This window comes from Scyliorhinus torazame, chromosome 5 (genome assembly GCF_047496885.1).
Source record: "Scyliorhinus torazame isolate Kashiwa2021f chromosome 5, sScyTor2.1, whole genome shotgun sequence".
In the NCBI taxonomy this organism is placed as follows: domain Eukaryota; kingdom Metazoa; phylum Chordata; class Chondrichthyes; order Carcharhiniformes; family Scyliorhinidae; genus Scyliorhinus; species Scyliorhinus torazame.
Genome location: NC_092711.1, coordinates 123,918,801 through 123,934,858, shown reverse-complemented (window position 1 = coordinate 123,934,858; position 16,058 = coordinate 123,918,801). Strand labels below are relative to the sequence as shown.

Below are 16,058 nucleotides of genomic sequence, written 5' to 3'. Positions count from 1 at the left end.
TGGAATGGCCTCATACTGTGGTGTAATTATTCTCTCATTCGATGCTCACCTCACTCTGTGGCCAGGGAACCCTAGGACTTTTCTCATTTAATCTCTCCTGACTTGCACCCTGTCAGAGCGCTTTCCTGTTATTCTGTTTGCTCCCACCGGGATTTGGCTTGGTTAAAACGTCCGACATTTCTAACCCGTCCCGGTTTTAATGAAAAGTGATGGTGAAATACGAGCTGTGTTGTCCTGTCGACAAATCCCGCCTGACTCGCTGAGTTGTTCCAGTATCTTCCGCAGATGTCGGATCAACTTTCGATACGAGAATTGAAGACGTTCTGCTCACTTTGCTCTGCATCAAGAATCAGCTGTCCCACCCAGTGAGTTAAAGCGCACGCCAAAAGTTCGAATTCCGAGCCAGCCAGGTGTTGAACGTCGAATCTCCTGATTCGTAGGCAGACGCGTTATCCCTTGCGCCACTGGCCCAGCCGGGTGCATGCATTTTGCTATTCCTTGTTGAGCCTCTGTGGCGCATTCGGCGGGATTCATTCACATTGGGTTTCCTTTGAGAAGCTGAGCTCACACAGCAGGGAACCAATACGTTCCCGAGACAATCAAGACATTTTCTAAAAGCTTGTCTATGTGTGGATATTCACTTACTTCTATTGACTTATTCCAGTAGATTCAGGCAGCTCTCTGTATGTTTCATTTTATTCAGTTCAACAACATCAGACTGTGTAACCTCTCTTCCCCCTCCACCATCTGCTTCTTCCCCCTCCACCATCTGTATCCATCATCTTATTTTAATTCCTTGCATTGATATGTTTTACCCTCAGCATTGCCCCCCTCCCCCAGCCCATACCATCCTACTTGAGCAATCTGATCCCTGTCGCCAATTGTTCGCTGACACACTGCTTACTTTCTGCGATTAACACATTCTGATCTCTTGAGGCGCCACTATCAGCACCTTGATTAGCCTCATTTACATTCCCTTTTTCTTTCTGTCCGAGACATTTTCGTCATTTCCCACCTATTGCTGACCACTCTATCGAGGCCCAATAGGGCACGCCAACCCCGCCCCATCCACATTAGTCTGAATCTGACCCCATTTCCAGTTCTCCAGCTTTGACTAAGAGTCACCCAGACCCGGACCGACCGCTGCCATCTCGCTCCACAGAGGCTGTCAGTCCTGCTGAGATTGTCCAGTATGTTCTGTTTTTGTTTCAGAATGAAGCATCCGCAGTAAGTTGCATTTGTCGTTCATTTAGACATGTTTGAGATGGTGAATAAGTATGTTTATCTGCATTTGTAAATGCATGAAATTCTGTTGTGGATGAACTAGCTCCGAATATCCAAGATAAGAAGGTCCTTTTCTTCTCATTGCCTGTCGAAAATTCAGTGCTTGTGACTTAATGTGGAATTTATTTTAGTGGCTCATGAGAGACTAATCCTCATAATCCTCGAACATACGAGATGGGGAACACAAGTACTTTGTGCAAACATTCCTCACACAACATGAGAAGCACTTGATGTTTCTACCCGGTATGGCCCCGGGGACCTTTCGCATGTTAGGGGAATGTGCTAACCACTACACTACAGAAACCGCTGGCGGTGCAGTAATCAATGGACTTGTGCAATGTTCAACCTCACTGTGTTGCTGCAGATTCTCATGGTTCATCTGAGAGGCCATGTCACTTATTACAAGAAGACAGCCGTTTCTTTAAAACCGATGTCTCAACTTATAAAACAATCAGGAATCGAACTTTACAGACGAAGATAAGTTATGTTTTGCTTGAAGTGGAAGTTAAATTGAGAAGGCAGGGCTTTCGTAAATAACCACAACCAGACGGGTGCATGCATTTTGCTATTTCTCGTTGATGAAGACCAGTTACGAGATTGCGGCAATAGTCAGCAACAGACTAAACTGGAAGTTCGAGATGTTTCTGCCCGGTTTCGAACCGGGGACCTATCGCGTGTAAGTCGAATGTGATAACCACTACACTACAGAAACAGCTGGCAATCAACGGACGTGTACAATGTGCAACCTCACTGTGTTGCTGCAGATTCGCATGGTGAGGCTGAGAGGCTAGGCCACTTATTACAAGTCGACTGCTGTTTCTTTCAAAAACAGATGTTTCAACATATAAAACCACGAGATGTAGAAATTAGATCGAACTTAACATGATCTGCGTTAACTTCACAGGGACGTGACCCATCTAATCTACAGAGCCAAAGTGGAGAATTGAACTGACTGGAGAGCTGCATCTTAACGCTGACCTTCCGGACCTCGGCCTCCTGAAATGTTCCAAAGAAGCTCAACAAACACTCGAGGAACAGCAGCGCATCTTTCCACTGGGCTCAATACAGCTTTCACACTCATAGTGTGTGCAACCGTCTCACACTGTAAATGCTGCCCCCATTCTGTGTGTACTACCATCGCAGATTTGGGTTTGAATCTTGTTTCCACTTCGTCTTTGTATCCGGGCGGTAGTTGCTGAGAGCTGGCACAGACACAGCGGCTGGAATGGCCTCATACTGTGGTGTAATTATTCTCTCATTCGATGCTCACCTCACTCTGTGGCCAGGGAACCCTAGGACTTTTCTCATTTAATCTCTCCTGACTTGCACCCTGTCAGAGCGCTTTCCTGTTATTCTGTTTGCTCCCACCGGGATTTGGCTTGGTTAAAACGTCCGACATTTCTAACCCGTCCCGGTTTTAATGAAAAGTGATGGTGAAATACGAGCTGTGTTGTCCTGTCGACAAATCCCGCCTGACTCGCTGAGTTGTTCCAGTATCTTCCGCAGATGTCGGATCAACTTTCGATACGAGAATTGAAGACGTTCTGCTCACTTTGCTCTGCATCAAGAATCAGCTGTCCCACCCAGTGAGTTAAAGCGCACGCCAAAAGTTCGAATTCCGAGCCAGCCAGGTGTTGAACGTCGAATCTCCTGATTCGTAGGCAGACGCGTTATCCCTTGCGCCACTGGCCCAGCCGGGTGCATGCATTTTGCTATTCCTTGTTGAGCCTCTGTGGCGCATTCGGCGGGATTCATTCACATTGGGTTTCCTTTGAGAAGCTGAGCTCACACAGCAGGGAACCAATACGTTCCCGAGACAATCAAGACATTTTCTAAAAGCTTGTCTATGTGTGGATATTCACTTACTTCTATTGACTTATTCCAGTAGATTCAGGCAGCTCTCTGTATGTTTCATTTTATTCAGTTCAACAACATCAGACTGTGTAACCTCTCTTCCCCCTCCACCATCTGCTTCTTCCCCCTCCACCATCTGTATCCATCATCTTATTTTAATTCCTTGCATTGATATGTTTTACCCTCAGCATTGCCCCCCTCCCCCAGCCCATACCATCCTACTTGAGCAATCTGATCCCTGTCGCCAATTGTTCGCTGACACACTGCTTACTTTCTGCGATTAACACATTCTGATCTCTTGAGGCGCCACTATCAGCACCTTGATTAGCCTCATTTACATTCCCTTTTTCTTTCTGTCCGAGACATTTTCGTCATTTCCCACCTATTGCTGACCACTCTATCGAGGCCCAATAGGGCACGCCAACCCCGCCCCATCCACATTAGTCTGAATCTGACCCCATTTCCAGTTCTCCAGCTTTGACTAAGAGTCACCCAGACCCGGACCGACCGCTGCCATCTCGCTCCACAGAGGCTGTCAGTCCTGCTGAGATTGTCCAGTATGTTCTGTTTTTGTTTCAGAATGAAGCATCCGCAGTAAGTTGCATTTGTCGTTCATTTAGACATGTTTGAGATGGTGAATAAGTATGTTTATCTGCATTTGTAAATGCATGAAATTCTGTTGTGGATGAACTAGCTCCGAATATCCAAGATAAGAAGGTCCTTTTCTTCTCATTGCCTGTCGAAAATTCAGTGCTTGTGACTTAATGTGGAATTTATTTTAGTGGCTCATGAGAGACTAATCCTCATAATCCTCGAACATACGAGATGGGGAACACAAGTACTTTGTGCAAACATTCCTCACACAACATGAGAAGCACTTGATGTTTCTACCCGGTATGGCCCCGGGGACCTTTCGCATGTTAGGGGAATGTGCTAACCACTACACTACAGAAACCGCTGGCGGTGCAGTAATCAATGGACTTGTGCAATGTTCAACCTCACTGTGTTGCTGCAGATTCTCATGGTTCATCTGAGAGGCCATGTCACTTATTACAAGAAGACAGCCGTTTCTTTAAAACCGATGTCTCAACTTATAAAACAATCAGGAATCGAACTTTACAGACGAAGATAAGTTATGTTTTGCTTGAAGTGGAAGTTAAATTGAGAATGCAGGGCTTTCGTAAATAACCACAACCAGACGGGTGCATGCATTTTGCTATTCCTCGTTGATGAAGACCAGTTACGAGATTGCGGCAATAGTCAGCAACAGACTAAACTGGAAATACGAGATGTTTCTGCCCGGTTTCGAACCGGTGACCTTTCGCGTGTAAGGCGAATGTGATAACCACTACACTACAGAAACAGCTGGCAATCAGCGGACGTGTACAATGTGAAACCTCACTGTGTTGCTGCAGATTCGCATGGTGAGGCTGAGAGGCTAGGCCACTTATTACAAGACGACTGCTGTTTCTTACAGCTTTCACACTCATAGCGTGTGCAACAGTCTCACACTGTAAATGCTGCCCCCATTCTGTGTGTCCTTCCATCGCAGATTTGGGTTTGAATCTTGTTTCCACCTCTTCTTTGTATCCGGGCGGTAGTTGTTGAGAGCTGGCACAGACACAGCGGCTGGAATGGCCTCATACTGTGGTGTAATTATTCTCTCATTCGATGCTCACCTCACTCTGTGGCCAGGGAACCCTAGGCCTTTTCTCATTTAATCTCTCCTGACTTGCACCCTGTCAGAGCGCTTTCCTGTTGTTCTGTTTGCTCCCACCAGGATTTGACTTGGTTAAAACGTCCGACATTTCTAACCCGTCCCGGTTTTAATGAAAGGTGATGGTGAAAGACAAGCTTTGTTGTCCTGTCGACAAATTCCGCCTGACTCGCTGAGTTGTTCCAGTATTTTCCGCAGATGTTAGATCGACTTTCGATGGCAATAACAGCGTGCTTCTGTTACTTTCCCGGGGCTCGTTGGTCTAGGGGTATGACATTCACTTACCTCTATTGACTAATTCCAGTTGATTCAGGCAGCCCTCTGTATATTTCATTTTATTCAGTTCAACAACATCAGACTGTGTAATCTCTCTTCTCCCTCCACCATCTGTTTATTTCCATCAAGTTATTTTCATTCCTTCCATTGGTATGTTTTACCCTCAGCATTGCGCCCCTCCCCCCAGCCCATACCATCCTACTTGAGCAACCCTGTCGCCAATTGTTCGCTGACACACTGTTTTCTTTGTTCTGCTATTAACACATTCTGATCTCTTGAGGCGCCACTATCAGCAACTTTCTTAGCCTTGATTAGCCTCATTTACATTCCCTTTTTCTTTCTGTCCGAGACATTTTCGTCATTTTCCACCTATTGCTGACCACTCTATCGAGGCCCAATAGGGCACGCCAACCCCGCCCCATCCACATTAGTCTGAATCTGACCCCATTTCCAGTTCTCCAGCTTTGACAAAGAGTCACCCAGGCCCGGAACGACCGCTGCCATCTCGCTCCACAGAGGCTGTCAGTCCTGCTGAGATTGTCCAGTATGTTCTGTTTTTGTTTCAGAATGAAGCATCCGCAGTAAGTTGCATTTGTCGTTCATTTAGACATGTTTGAGATGGTGAATAAGTATGTTTATCTGCATTTGTAAATGCATGAAATTCTGTTGTGGATGAACTAGCTCCGAATATCCAAAATAGGAAGGTCCTTTTCTTCTCATTGCCTGTCGAAAATTCAGTGCTTGTGACTTAATGTGGAATTTATTTTAGTGGCTCATGAGAGTCTAAACCTGATAATCCTCGAACATACGAGATGGGGGAACAAAAGGACTTTGTGCAAACATTCCTCACACAACATGAGAAGCACTTGATGTTTCTACCTGGTATGGCCCCGGGGACCTTTCGCATGTTAGGGGAATGTGCTAACCACTACACTACAGAAACCGCTGGCGGTGCAGTAATCATTGGACTTGTGCAATGTTCAACCTCACTGTGTTGCTGCAGCTTCTCATGGTTCGTCTGAGAGGCCATGTCACTTATTACAAGAAGACAGCCGTTTCTTTAAAACCGATGTCTCAACTTATAAAACAATCAGGAATCGAACTTTACAGACCTGAAGATAAGTTATGTTTTGCTTGAAGTGGAAGTTAAATTGAGAATGCAGGGCTTTCGTAAATAACCACAACCAGACGGGTGCATGCATTTTGCTATTCCTCGTTGATGAAGACCAGTTACGAGATTGCGGCAATAGTCAGCAACAGACTAAACTGGAAGTTCGAGATGTTTCTGCCCGGTTTCGAACCGGGGACCTATCGCGTGTAAGTCGAATGTGATAACCACTACACTACAGAAACAGCTGGCAATCAACGGACGTGTACAATGTGCAACCTCACTGTGTTGCTGCAGATTCGCATGGTGAGGCTGAGAGGCTAGGCCACTTATTACAAGACGACTGCTGTTTCTTTCAAAAACAGATGTTTCAACATATAAAACCACGAGATGTAGAAATTAGATCGAACTTAACATGATCTGCGTTAACTTCACAGGGACGTGACCCAACTAATCCACAGAGCCAAAGTGGAGAATTGAACTGACTGGAGAGCTGCATCTTAACGCTGACCTCCCGGACCTCGGCCTCCTGAAATGTTCCAAAGAAGCTCAACAAACACTCGAGGAACAGCAGCGCATCTTTCCACTGGGCTCAATACAGCTTTCACACTCATAGTGTGTGCAACCGTCTCACACTGTAAATGCTGCCCCCATTCTGTGTGTACTACCATCGCAGATTTGGGTTTGAATCTTGTTTCCACTTCGTCTTTGTATCCGGGCGGTAGTTGCTGAGAGCTGGCACAGACACAGCGGCTGGAATGGCCTCATACTGTGGTGTAATTATTCTCTCATTCGATGCTCACCTCACTCTGTGGCCAGGGAACCCTAGGCCTTTTCTCATTTAATCTCTCCTGACTTGCACCCTGTCAGAGCGCTTTCCTGTTATTCTGTTTGCTCCCACCGGGATTTGACTTGGTTAAAACGTCCGACATTTCTAACCCGTCCCGGTTTTAATGAAAAGTGATGGTGAAAGACGAGCTGTGTTGTCCTGTCGACAAATGCCGCCTGACTCGCTGAGTTGTTCCAGTATCTTCCGCAGATGTCGGATCAACTTTCGATACGAGAATTGAAGACGTTCTGCTCACTTTGCTCTGCATCAAGAATCAGCTGTCCCACCCAGTGAGTTAAAGCGCACGCCAAAAGTTCGAATTTCGAGCCAGCCAGGAGTCGAACCTGGAATCTCCTGATTCGTAGTCAGACGCGTTATCCATTGCGCCACTGGCCCAGCCGGGTGAATGCATTTTGCTATTCCTTGTTGAGCCTCTGTGGCGCATTCGGCGGGATTCATTCACATTGGGTTTCCTTTGAGAAGCTGAGCTCACACAGCAGGGAACCAATACGTTCCCGAGACAATCAAGACATTTTCTAAAAGCTTGTCTATTTGTGGATATTCACTTACTTCTATTGACTTATTCCAGTAGATTCAGGCAGCTCTCTGTATGTTTCATTTTATTCAGTTCAACAACATCAGACTGTGTAACCTCTCTTCCCCCTCCACCATCTGCTTCTTCCCCCTCCACCATCTGTATCCATCATCTTATTTTAATTCCTTGCATTGATATGTTTTACCCTCAGCATTGCCCCCCTCCCCCAGCCCATACCATCCTACTTGAGCAATCTGATCCCTGTCGCCAATTGTTCGCTGACACACTGCTTACTTTCTGCGATTAACACATTCTGATCTCTTGAGGCGCCACTATCAGCACCTTGATTAGCCTCATTTACATTCCCTTTTTCTTTCTGTCCGAGACATTTTCGTCATTTTCCACCTATTGCTGACCACTCTATCGAGGCCCAATAGGGCACGCCAACCCCGCCCCATCCACATTAGTCTGAATCTGACCCCATTTCCAGTTCTCCAGCTTTGACAAAGAGTCACCCAGGCCCGGAACGACCGCTGCCATCTCGCTCCACAGAGGCTGTCAGTCCTGCTGAGATTGTCCAGTATGTTCTGTTTTTGTTTCAGAATGAAGCATCCGCAGTAAGTTGCATTTGTCGTTCATTTAGACATGTTTGAGATGGTGAATAAGTATGTTTATCTGCATTTGTAAATGCATGAAATTCTGTTGTGGATGAACTAGCTCCGAATATCCAAAATAGGAAGGTCCTTTTCTTCTCATTGCCTGTCGAAAATTCAGTGCTTGTGACTTAATGTGGAATTTAGTTTAGTGGCTCATGAGAGTCTAAACCTCATAATCCTCGAACATACGAGATGGGGGAACAAAAGTACTTTGTGCAAACATTCCTCACACAACATGAGAAGCACTTGATGTTTCTACCTGGTATGGCCCCGGGGACCTTTCGCATGTTAGGGGAATGTGCTAACCACTACACTACAGAAACCGCTGGCGGTGCAGTAATCATTGGACTTGTGCAATGTTCAACCTCACTGTGTTGCTGCAGCTTCTCATGGTTCGTCTGAGAGGCCATGTCCCTTATTACAAGAAGACAGCCGTTTCTTTAAAACCGATGTCTCAACTTATAAAACAATCAGGAATCGAACTTTACAGACCTGAACATAAGTTATGTTTTGCTTGAAGTGGAAGTTAAATTGAGAATGCAGGGCTTTCGTAAATAACCACAACCAGACGGGTGCATGCATTTTGCTATTCCTCGTTGATGAAGACCAGTTACGAGATTGCGGCAATAGTCAGCAACAGACTAAACTGGAAGTTCGAGATGTTTCTGCCCGGTTTCGAACCGGGGACCTTTCGCGTGTAAGGCGAATGTGATAACCACTACACTACAGAAACAGCTGGCAATCAACGGACGTGTACAATGTGCAACCTCACTGTGTTGCTGCAGATTCGCATGGTGAGGCTGAGAGGCGAGGCCACTTATTACAAGACGACTGCTGTTTCTTTCAAAAACAGATGTTTCAACATATAAAACCACGAGATGTAGAAATTAGATCGAACTTAACATGATCTGCGTTAACTTCACAGGGACGTGACCCAACTAATCCACAGAGCCAAAGTGGAGAATTGAACTGACTGGAGAGCTGCATCTTAACGCTGACCTCCCGGACCTCGGCCTCCTGAAATGTTCCAAAGAAGCTCAACAAACACTCGAGGAACAGCAGCGCATCTTTCCACTGGGCTCAATACAGCTTTCACACTCATAGTGTGTGCAACCGTCTCACACTGTAAATGCTGCCCCCATTCTGTGTGTACTACCATCGCAGATTTGGGTTTGAATCTTGTTTCCACTTCGTCTTTGTATCCGGGCGGTAGTTGCTGAGAGCTGGCACAGACACAGCGGCTGGAATGGCCTCATACTGTGGTGTAATTATTCTCTCATTCGATGCTCACCTCACTCTGTGACCAGGGAACCCTAGGCCTTTTCTCATTTAATCTCTCCTGACTTGCACCCTGTCAGAGCGCTTTCCTGTTATTCTGTTTGCTCCCACCGGGATTTGACTTGGTTAAAACGTCCGACATTTCTAACCCGCCCCGGTTTTAATGAAAGGTGATGGTGAAAGACGTGCTTTGTTGTCCTGTCGACAAATGCCGCCTGACTCGCTGAGTTGTTCCAGTATCTTCCGCAGATGTCGGATCAACTTTCGATACGAGAATTGAAGACGTTCTGCTCACTTTGCTCTGCATCAAGAATCAGCTGTCCCACCCAGTGAGTTAAAGCGCACGCCAAAAGTTCGAATGCCGAGCCAGCCAGGAGTCGAACCTAGAATCTCCTGATTCGTAGTCAAACGCGTTATCCATTGCGCCACTGGCCCAGCCGGGTGCATGCATTTTGCTATTCCTTGTTGAGCCTCTGTGGCGCATTCGGCGGGATTCATTCACATTGGGTTTCCTTTGAGAAGCTGAGCTCACACAGCAGGGAACCAATACGTTCCCGAGACAATCAAGACATTTTCTGAAAGCTTGTCTATGTGTGGATATTCACTTACTTCTATTGACTTATTCCAGTAGATTCAGGCAGCTCTCTGTATGTTTCATTTTGTTCAGTTCAACAACATCAGACTGTGTAACCTCTCTTCCCCCTCCACCATCTGCTTCTTCCCCCTCCACCATCTGTATCCATCATCTTATTTTAATTCCTTGCATTGATATGTTTTACCCTCAGCATTGCCCCCCTCCCCCAGCCCATACCATCCTACTTGAGCAATCTGATCCCTGTCGCCAATTGTTCGCTGACACACTGCTTACTTTCTGCGATTAACACATTCTGATCTCTTGAGGCGCCACTATCAGCACCTTGATTAGCCTCATTTACATTCCCTTTTTCTTTCTGTCCGAGACATTTTCGTCATTTTCCACCTATTGCTGACCACTCTATCGAGGCCCAATAGGGCACGCCAACCCCGCCCCATCCACATTAGTCTGAATCTGACCCCATTTCCAGTTCTCCAGCTTTGACAAAGAGTCACCCAGGCCCGGAACGACCGCTGCCATCTCGCTCCACAGAGGCTGTCAGTCCTGCTGAGATTGTCCAGTATGTTCTGTTTTTGTTTCAGAATGAAGCATCCGCAGTAAGTTACATATGTCGTTTATTTAGACATGTTTGAGATGGTGAATAAGTATGTTTATCTGCATTTGTAAATGCATGAAATTCTGTTGTGGATGAACTAGCTCCGAATATCCAAAATAGGAAGGTCCTTTCCTTCTCTTTGCCTGTCGATAATTCAGTGCTTGTGACTTAATGTGGAATTTATTTTAGTGGCTCATGAGAGACTAAACCTCATAATCCTCGAACATACGAGATGGGGGAACAAAAGTACTTTGTGCAAACATTCCTCACACAACATGAGAAGCACTTGATGTTTCTACCCGGTATGGCCCCGGGGACCTTTCGCATGTTCGGGGAATGTGCTAACCACTACACTACAGAAACCGCTGGCGGTGCAGTAATCAATGGACTTATGCAATGTTCAACCTCACTGTGTTGCTGCAGCTTCTCATGGTTCGTCTGAGAGGCCATGTCACTTATGACAAGAAGACAGCCGTTTCTTTAAAACCGATGTCTCAACTTAGAAAACAATCAGGAATCGAAATTTACAGACCTGAAGATAAGTTATGTTTTGCTTGAAGTGGAAGTTAAATTGAGGAGGCAGGGCTTTCGAAAATAACCACAACCATACGGGTGCATGCATTTTGCTATTTTTCGGTGGTGAAGACCAGTTATGAGATTGCGGCAAAAGTCAGCAACAGAACAACCTGGTAGCCCGAGATGTTTCTGCCCGGTTTCGAACCGGGGACCTTTCGCGTGTGAGGCGAATGCGATAACCACTACACTACAGAAACAGCTGGCAATCCACGGACGTGTACAATGTGCAACCTCACTGTGCTGCTGCAGATTCGCATGGTGAGGCTGAGAGGCTAGGCCACTTATTACAAGACGACTGCCTTTTCTCATTTAATCACTCCTGACTTGCACCCTGTCAGAGCGCTTTCCTGTTGTTCTGTTTGCTCCCACCGGGATTTGACTTGGTTAAAACGTCCGACATTTCTAACCCGTCCCGATTTTAATGAAAGGTGATGGTGAAAGACGAGCTTTGTTGTCCTGTCGACAAATCCCGCCTGACTCGCTGAGTTGTTCCAGTATCTTCCGCAGATGTTGGATCAACTTTCGATGGCTATAACAGCGTGCTTCTGTGCCAGTTCCGCGGCTCGTTGGTCTAGGAGTATGATTCTCGCTTTGGGTGTCTCGATTGCGAAACTTGCGGGAGGTCCCGGGTTCAAATCCCGGACGAGCCCTTTGATAACGTTTTCTGTTGGTCAGGCGATATGTTTTCTTCATTTCTATGCCGCTCATTCGGCGGGATTCATTCACATTGGGTTTGCTTTGAGAAGCTGAGCTCACACAGCAGGGAACCAATAGGTTCGCGAGACAATCGCGACATTGTCTAAAAGCTTGTCTATGTGTGGACATTCACTTACCTCTATTGACTTATTCCAGTAGATTCAGGCAGCTCTCTGTATGTTTCATTTTATTCAGTTCAACAACATCAGACTGTGTAATCTCTCTTCTCCCTCCACCATCTGTTTATTTCCATCAAGTTATTTTCATTCCTTCCATTGGTATGTTTTACCCTCAGCATTGCCCCCCTCCCCCCAGCCCATACCATCCTACTTGAGCAATCTGATCCCTGTGGCCAATTGTTCGCTGACACACTGCTTACTTTGTTCTGCTATTAACACATTCTGATCTCTTGAGGCGCCACTATCAGCACCTTTGTTAGCCTTGATTAGCCTCATTTACATTCCCTTTTTCTTTCTGTCCGAGACATTTTCGTCATTTTCCACCTATTGCTGACCACTCTATCGAGGCCCAATCGGGCACGCCAACCCCGCCCCATCCACATTAGTCTGAATCTGACCCCATTTCCAGTTCTCCAGCTTTGACAAAGAGTCACCCAGGCCCGGAACGACCGCTGCCATCTCGCTCCACAGAGGCTGTCAGTCCTGCTGAGATTGTCCAGTATGTTCTGTTTTTGTTTCAGAATGAAGCATCCGCAGTAAGTTGCATTTGTCGTTCATTTAGACATGTTTGAGATGGTGAATAAGTATGTTGATCTGCATTTGTAAATGCATGAAATTCTGTTGTGGATGAACTAGCTCCGAATATCCAAAATAAGAAGGTCCTTTTCTTCTCATTGCCTGTCGAAAATTCAGTGCTTGTGACTTAATGTGGAATTTATTTTAGTGGCTCATGAGAGACTAAACCTCATAATCCTCGAACATACGAGATGGGGGAACAAAAGTACTTTGTGCAAACATTCCTCACACAACATGAGAAGCACTTGATGTTTCTACACGGTATGGCCTCGGGGACCTTTCGCATGTTAGGGGAATGTGCTAACCACTACACTACAGAAACCGCTGGCGGTGCAGTAATCAATGGACTTGTGCAATGTTCAACCTCACTGTGTTGCTGCAGATTCTCATGGTTCGTCTGAGAGGCCATGTCACTTATTACAAGAAGACAGCCGTTTCTTTAAAACCGATGTCTCAACTTATAAAACAATCAGGAATCGAACTTTACAGACCTGAAGATAAGTTATGTTTTGCTTGAAGTGGAAGTTAAATTGAGAAGGCAGGGCTTTCGTAAATAACCACAACCAGACGGGTGCATGCATTTTGCTATTTCTCGTTGATGAAGACCAGTTACGAGATTGCGGCAATAGTCAGCAACAGACTAAACTGGAAGTTCGAGATGTTTCTGCCCGGTTTCGAACCGGGGACCTTTCGCGTGTTAGGCGAATGTGATAACCACTACACTACAGAAACAGCTGGCAATCGACGGACGTGTACAATGTGCAACCTCACTGTGTTGCTGCAGATTCGCATGGTGAGGCTGAGAGGCTAGGCCACTTATTACAAGTCGACTGCTGTTTCTTTCAAAAACAGATGTTTCAACATATAAAACCACGAGATGTAGAAATTAGATCGAACTTAACATGATCTGCGTTAACTTCACAGGGACGTGACCCATCTAATCTACAGAGCCAAAGTGGAGAATTGAACTGACTGGAGAGCTGCATCTTAACGCTGACCTTCCGGACCTCGGCCTCCTGAAATGTTCCAAAGAAGCTCAACAAACACTCGAGGAACAGCAGCGCATCTTTCCACTGGGCTCAATACAGCTTTCACACTCATAGTGTGTGCAACCGTCTCACACTGTAAATGCTGCCCCCATTCTGTGTGTACTACCATCGCAGATTTGGGTTTGAATCTTGTTTCCACTTCGTCTTTGTATCCGGGCGGTAGTTGCTGAGAGCTGGCACAGACACAGCGGCTGGAATGGCCTCATACTGTGGTGTAATTATTCTCTCATTCGATGCTCACCTCACTCTGTGGCCAGGGAACCCTAGGACTTTTCTCATTTAATCTCTCCTGACTTGCACCCTGTCAGAGCGCTTTCCTGTTATTCTGTTTGCTCCCACCGGGATTTGGCTTGGTTAAAACGTCCGACATTTCTAACCCGTCCCGGTTTTAATGAAAAGTGATGGTGAAATACGAGCTGTGTTGTCCTGTCGACAAATCCCGCCTGACTCGCTGAGTTGTTCCAGTATCTTCCGCAGATGTCGGATCAACTTTCGATACGAGAATTGAAGACGTTCTGCTCACTTTGCTCTGCATCAAGAATCAGCTGTCCCACCCAGTGAGTTAAAGCGCACGCCAAAAGTTCGAATTCCGAGCCAGCCAGGTGTTGAACGTCGAATCTCCTGATTCGTAGGCAGACGCGTTATCCCTTGCGCCACTGGCCCAGCCGGGTGCATGCATTTTGCTATTCCTTGTTGAGCCTCTGTGGCGCATTCGGCGGGATTCATTCACATTGGGTTTCCTTTGAGAAGCTGAGCTCACACAGCAGGGAACCAATACGTTCCCGAGACAATCAAGACATTTTCTAAAAGCTTGTCTATGTGTGGATATTCACTTACTTCTATTGACTTATTCCAGTAGATTCAGGCAGCTCTCTGTATGTTTCATTTTATTCAGTTCAACAACATCAGACTGTGTAACCTCTCTTCCCCCTCCACCATCTGCTTCTTCCCCCTCCACCATCTGTATCCATCATCTTATTTTAATTCCTTGCATTGATATGTTTTACCCTCAGCATTGCCCCCCTCCCCCAGCCCATACCATCCTACTTGAGCAATCTGATCCCTGTCGCCAATTGTTCGCTGACACACTGCTTACTTTCTGCGATTAACACATTCTGATCTCTTGAGGCGCCACTATCAGCACCTTGATTAGCCTCATTTACATTCCCTTTTTCTTTCTGTCCGAGACATTTTCGTCATTTTCCACCTATTGCTGACCACTCTATCGAGGCCCAATAGGGCACGCCAACCCCGCCCCATCCACATTAGTCTGAATCTGACCCCATTTCCAGTTCTCCAGCTTTGACAAAGAGTCACCCAGACCCGGACCGACCGCTGCCATCTCGCTCCACAGAGGCTGTCAGTCCTGCTGAGATTGTCCAGTATGTTCTGTTTTTGTTTCAGAATGAAGCATCCGCAGTAAGTTGCATTTGTCGTTCATTTAGACATGTTTGAGATGGTGAATAAGTATGTTTATCTGCATTTGTAAATGCATGAAATTCTGTTGTGGATGAACTAGCTCCGAATATCCAAGATAAGAAGGTCCTTTTCTTCTCATTGCCTGTCGAAAATTCAGTGCTTGTGACTTAATGTGGAATTTATTTTAGTGGCTCATGAGAGACTAATCCTCATAATCCTCGAACATACGAGATGGGGAACACAAGTACTTTGTGCAAACATTCCTCACACAACATGAGAAGCACTTGATGTTTCTACCCGGTATGGCCCCGGGGACCTTTCGCATGTTAGGGGAATGTGCTAACCACTACACTACAGAAACCGCTGGCGGTGCAGTAATCAATGGACTTGTGCAATGTTCAACCTCACTGTGTTGCTGCAGATTCTCATGGTTCATCTGAGAGGCCATGTCACTTATTACAAGAAGACAGCCGTTTCTTTAAAACCGATGTCTCAACTTATAAAACAATCAGGAATCGAACTTTACAGACGAAGATAAGTTATGTTTTGCTTGAAGTGGAAGTTAAATTGAGAATGCAGGGCTTTCGTAAATAACCACAACCAGACGGGTGCATGCATTTTGCTATTCCTCGTTGATGAAGACCAGTTACGAGATTGCGGCAATAGTCAGCAACAGACTAAACTGGAAATACGAGATGTTTCTGCCCGGTTTCGAACCGGTGACCTTTCGCGTGTAAGGCGAATGTGATAACCACTACACTACAGAAACAGCTGGCAATCAGCGGACGTGTACAATGTGAAACCTCACTGTGTTGCTGCAGATTCGCATGGTGAGG

At 46.0% G+C, this 16,058-nt stretch overlaps 9 non-coding genes across 9 annotated transcripts; all 9 read right to left on the bottom strand.

The window, feature by feature from the left end:
• Window positions 1-1,923: 1,923 nt before the first annotated feature.
• On the bottom strand, window positions 1,924-1,996 carry trnav-uac (transfer RNA valine (anticodon UAC)). The gene has a single exon. It is a non-coding gene; the product is annotated as a tRNA-Val (tRNA).
• A 2,432-nt stretch (window positions 1,997-4,428) lies between these two features.
• On the bottom strand, window positions 4,429-4,501 carry trnav-uac (transfer RNA valine (anticodon UAC)). Its single transcript has one exon. It is a non-coding gene; the product is annotated as a tRNA-Val (tRNA).
• A 1,910-nt stretch (window positions 4,502-6,411) lies between these two features.
• Window positions 6,412-6,484, bottom strand: trnav-uac (transfer RNA valine (anticodon UAC)). The gene has a single exon. It is a non-coding gene; the product is annotated as a tRNA-Val (tRNA).
• A 907-nt stretch (window positions 6,485-7,391) lies between these two features.
• trnar-acg (transfer RNA arginine (anticodon ACG)) lies at window positions 7,392-7,464 on the bottom strand. Its single transcript has one exon. It is a non-coding gene; the product is annotated as a tRNA-Arg (tRNA).
• Window positions 7,465-8,919: 1,455 nt separating this feature from the next.
• On the bottom strand, window positions 8,920-8,992 carry trnav-uac (transfer RNA valine (anticodon UAC)). Its single transcript has one exon. It is a non-coding gene; the product is annotated as a tRNA-Val (tRNA).
• Window positions 8,993-9,899: 907 nt separating this feature from the next.
• Window positions 9,900-9,972, bottom strand: trnar-acg (transfer RNA arginine (anticodon ACG)). The gene has a single exon. It is a non-coding gene; the product is annotated as a tRNA-Arg (tRNA).
• Window positions 9,973-11,427: 1,455 nt separating this feature from the next.
• Window positions 11,428-11,500, bottom strand: trnav-cac (transfer RNA valine (anticodon CAC)). Its single transcript has one exon. It is a non-coding gene; the product is annotated as a tRNA-Val (tRNA).
• Window positions 11,501-13,413: 1,913 nt separating this feature from the next.
• On the bottom strand, window positions 13,414-13,486 carry trnav-aac (transfer RNA valine (anticodon AAC)). The gene has a single exon. It is a non-coding gene; the product is annotated as a tRNA-Val (tRNA).
• A 2,432-nt stretch (window positions 13,487-15,918) lies between these two features.
• Window positions 15,919-15,991, bottom strand: trnav-uac (transfer RNA valine (anticodon UAC)). Its single transcript has one exon. It is a non-coding gene; the product is annotated as a tRNA-Val (tRNA).
• Window positions 15,992-16,058: the final 67 nt, after the last annotated feature.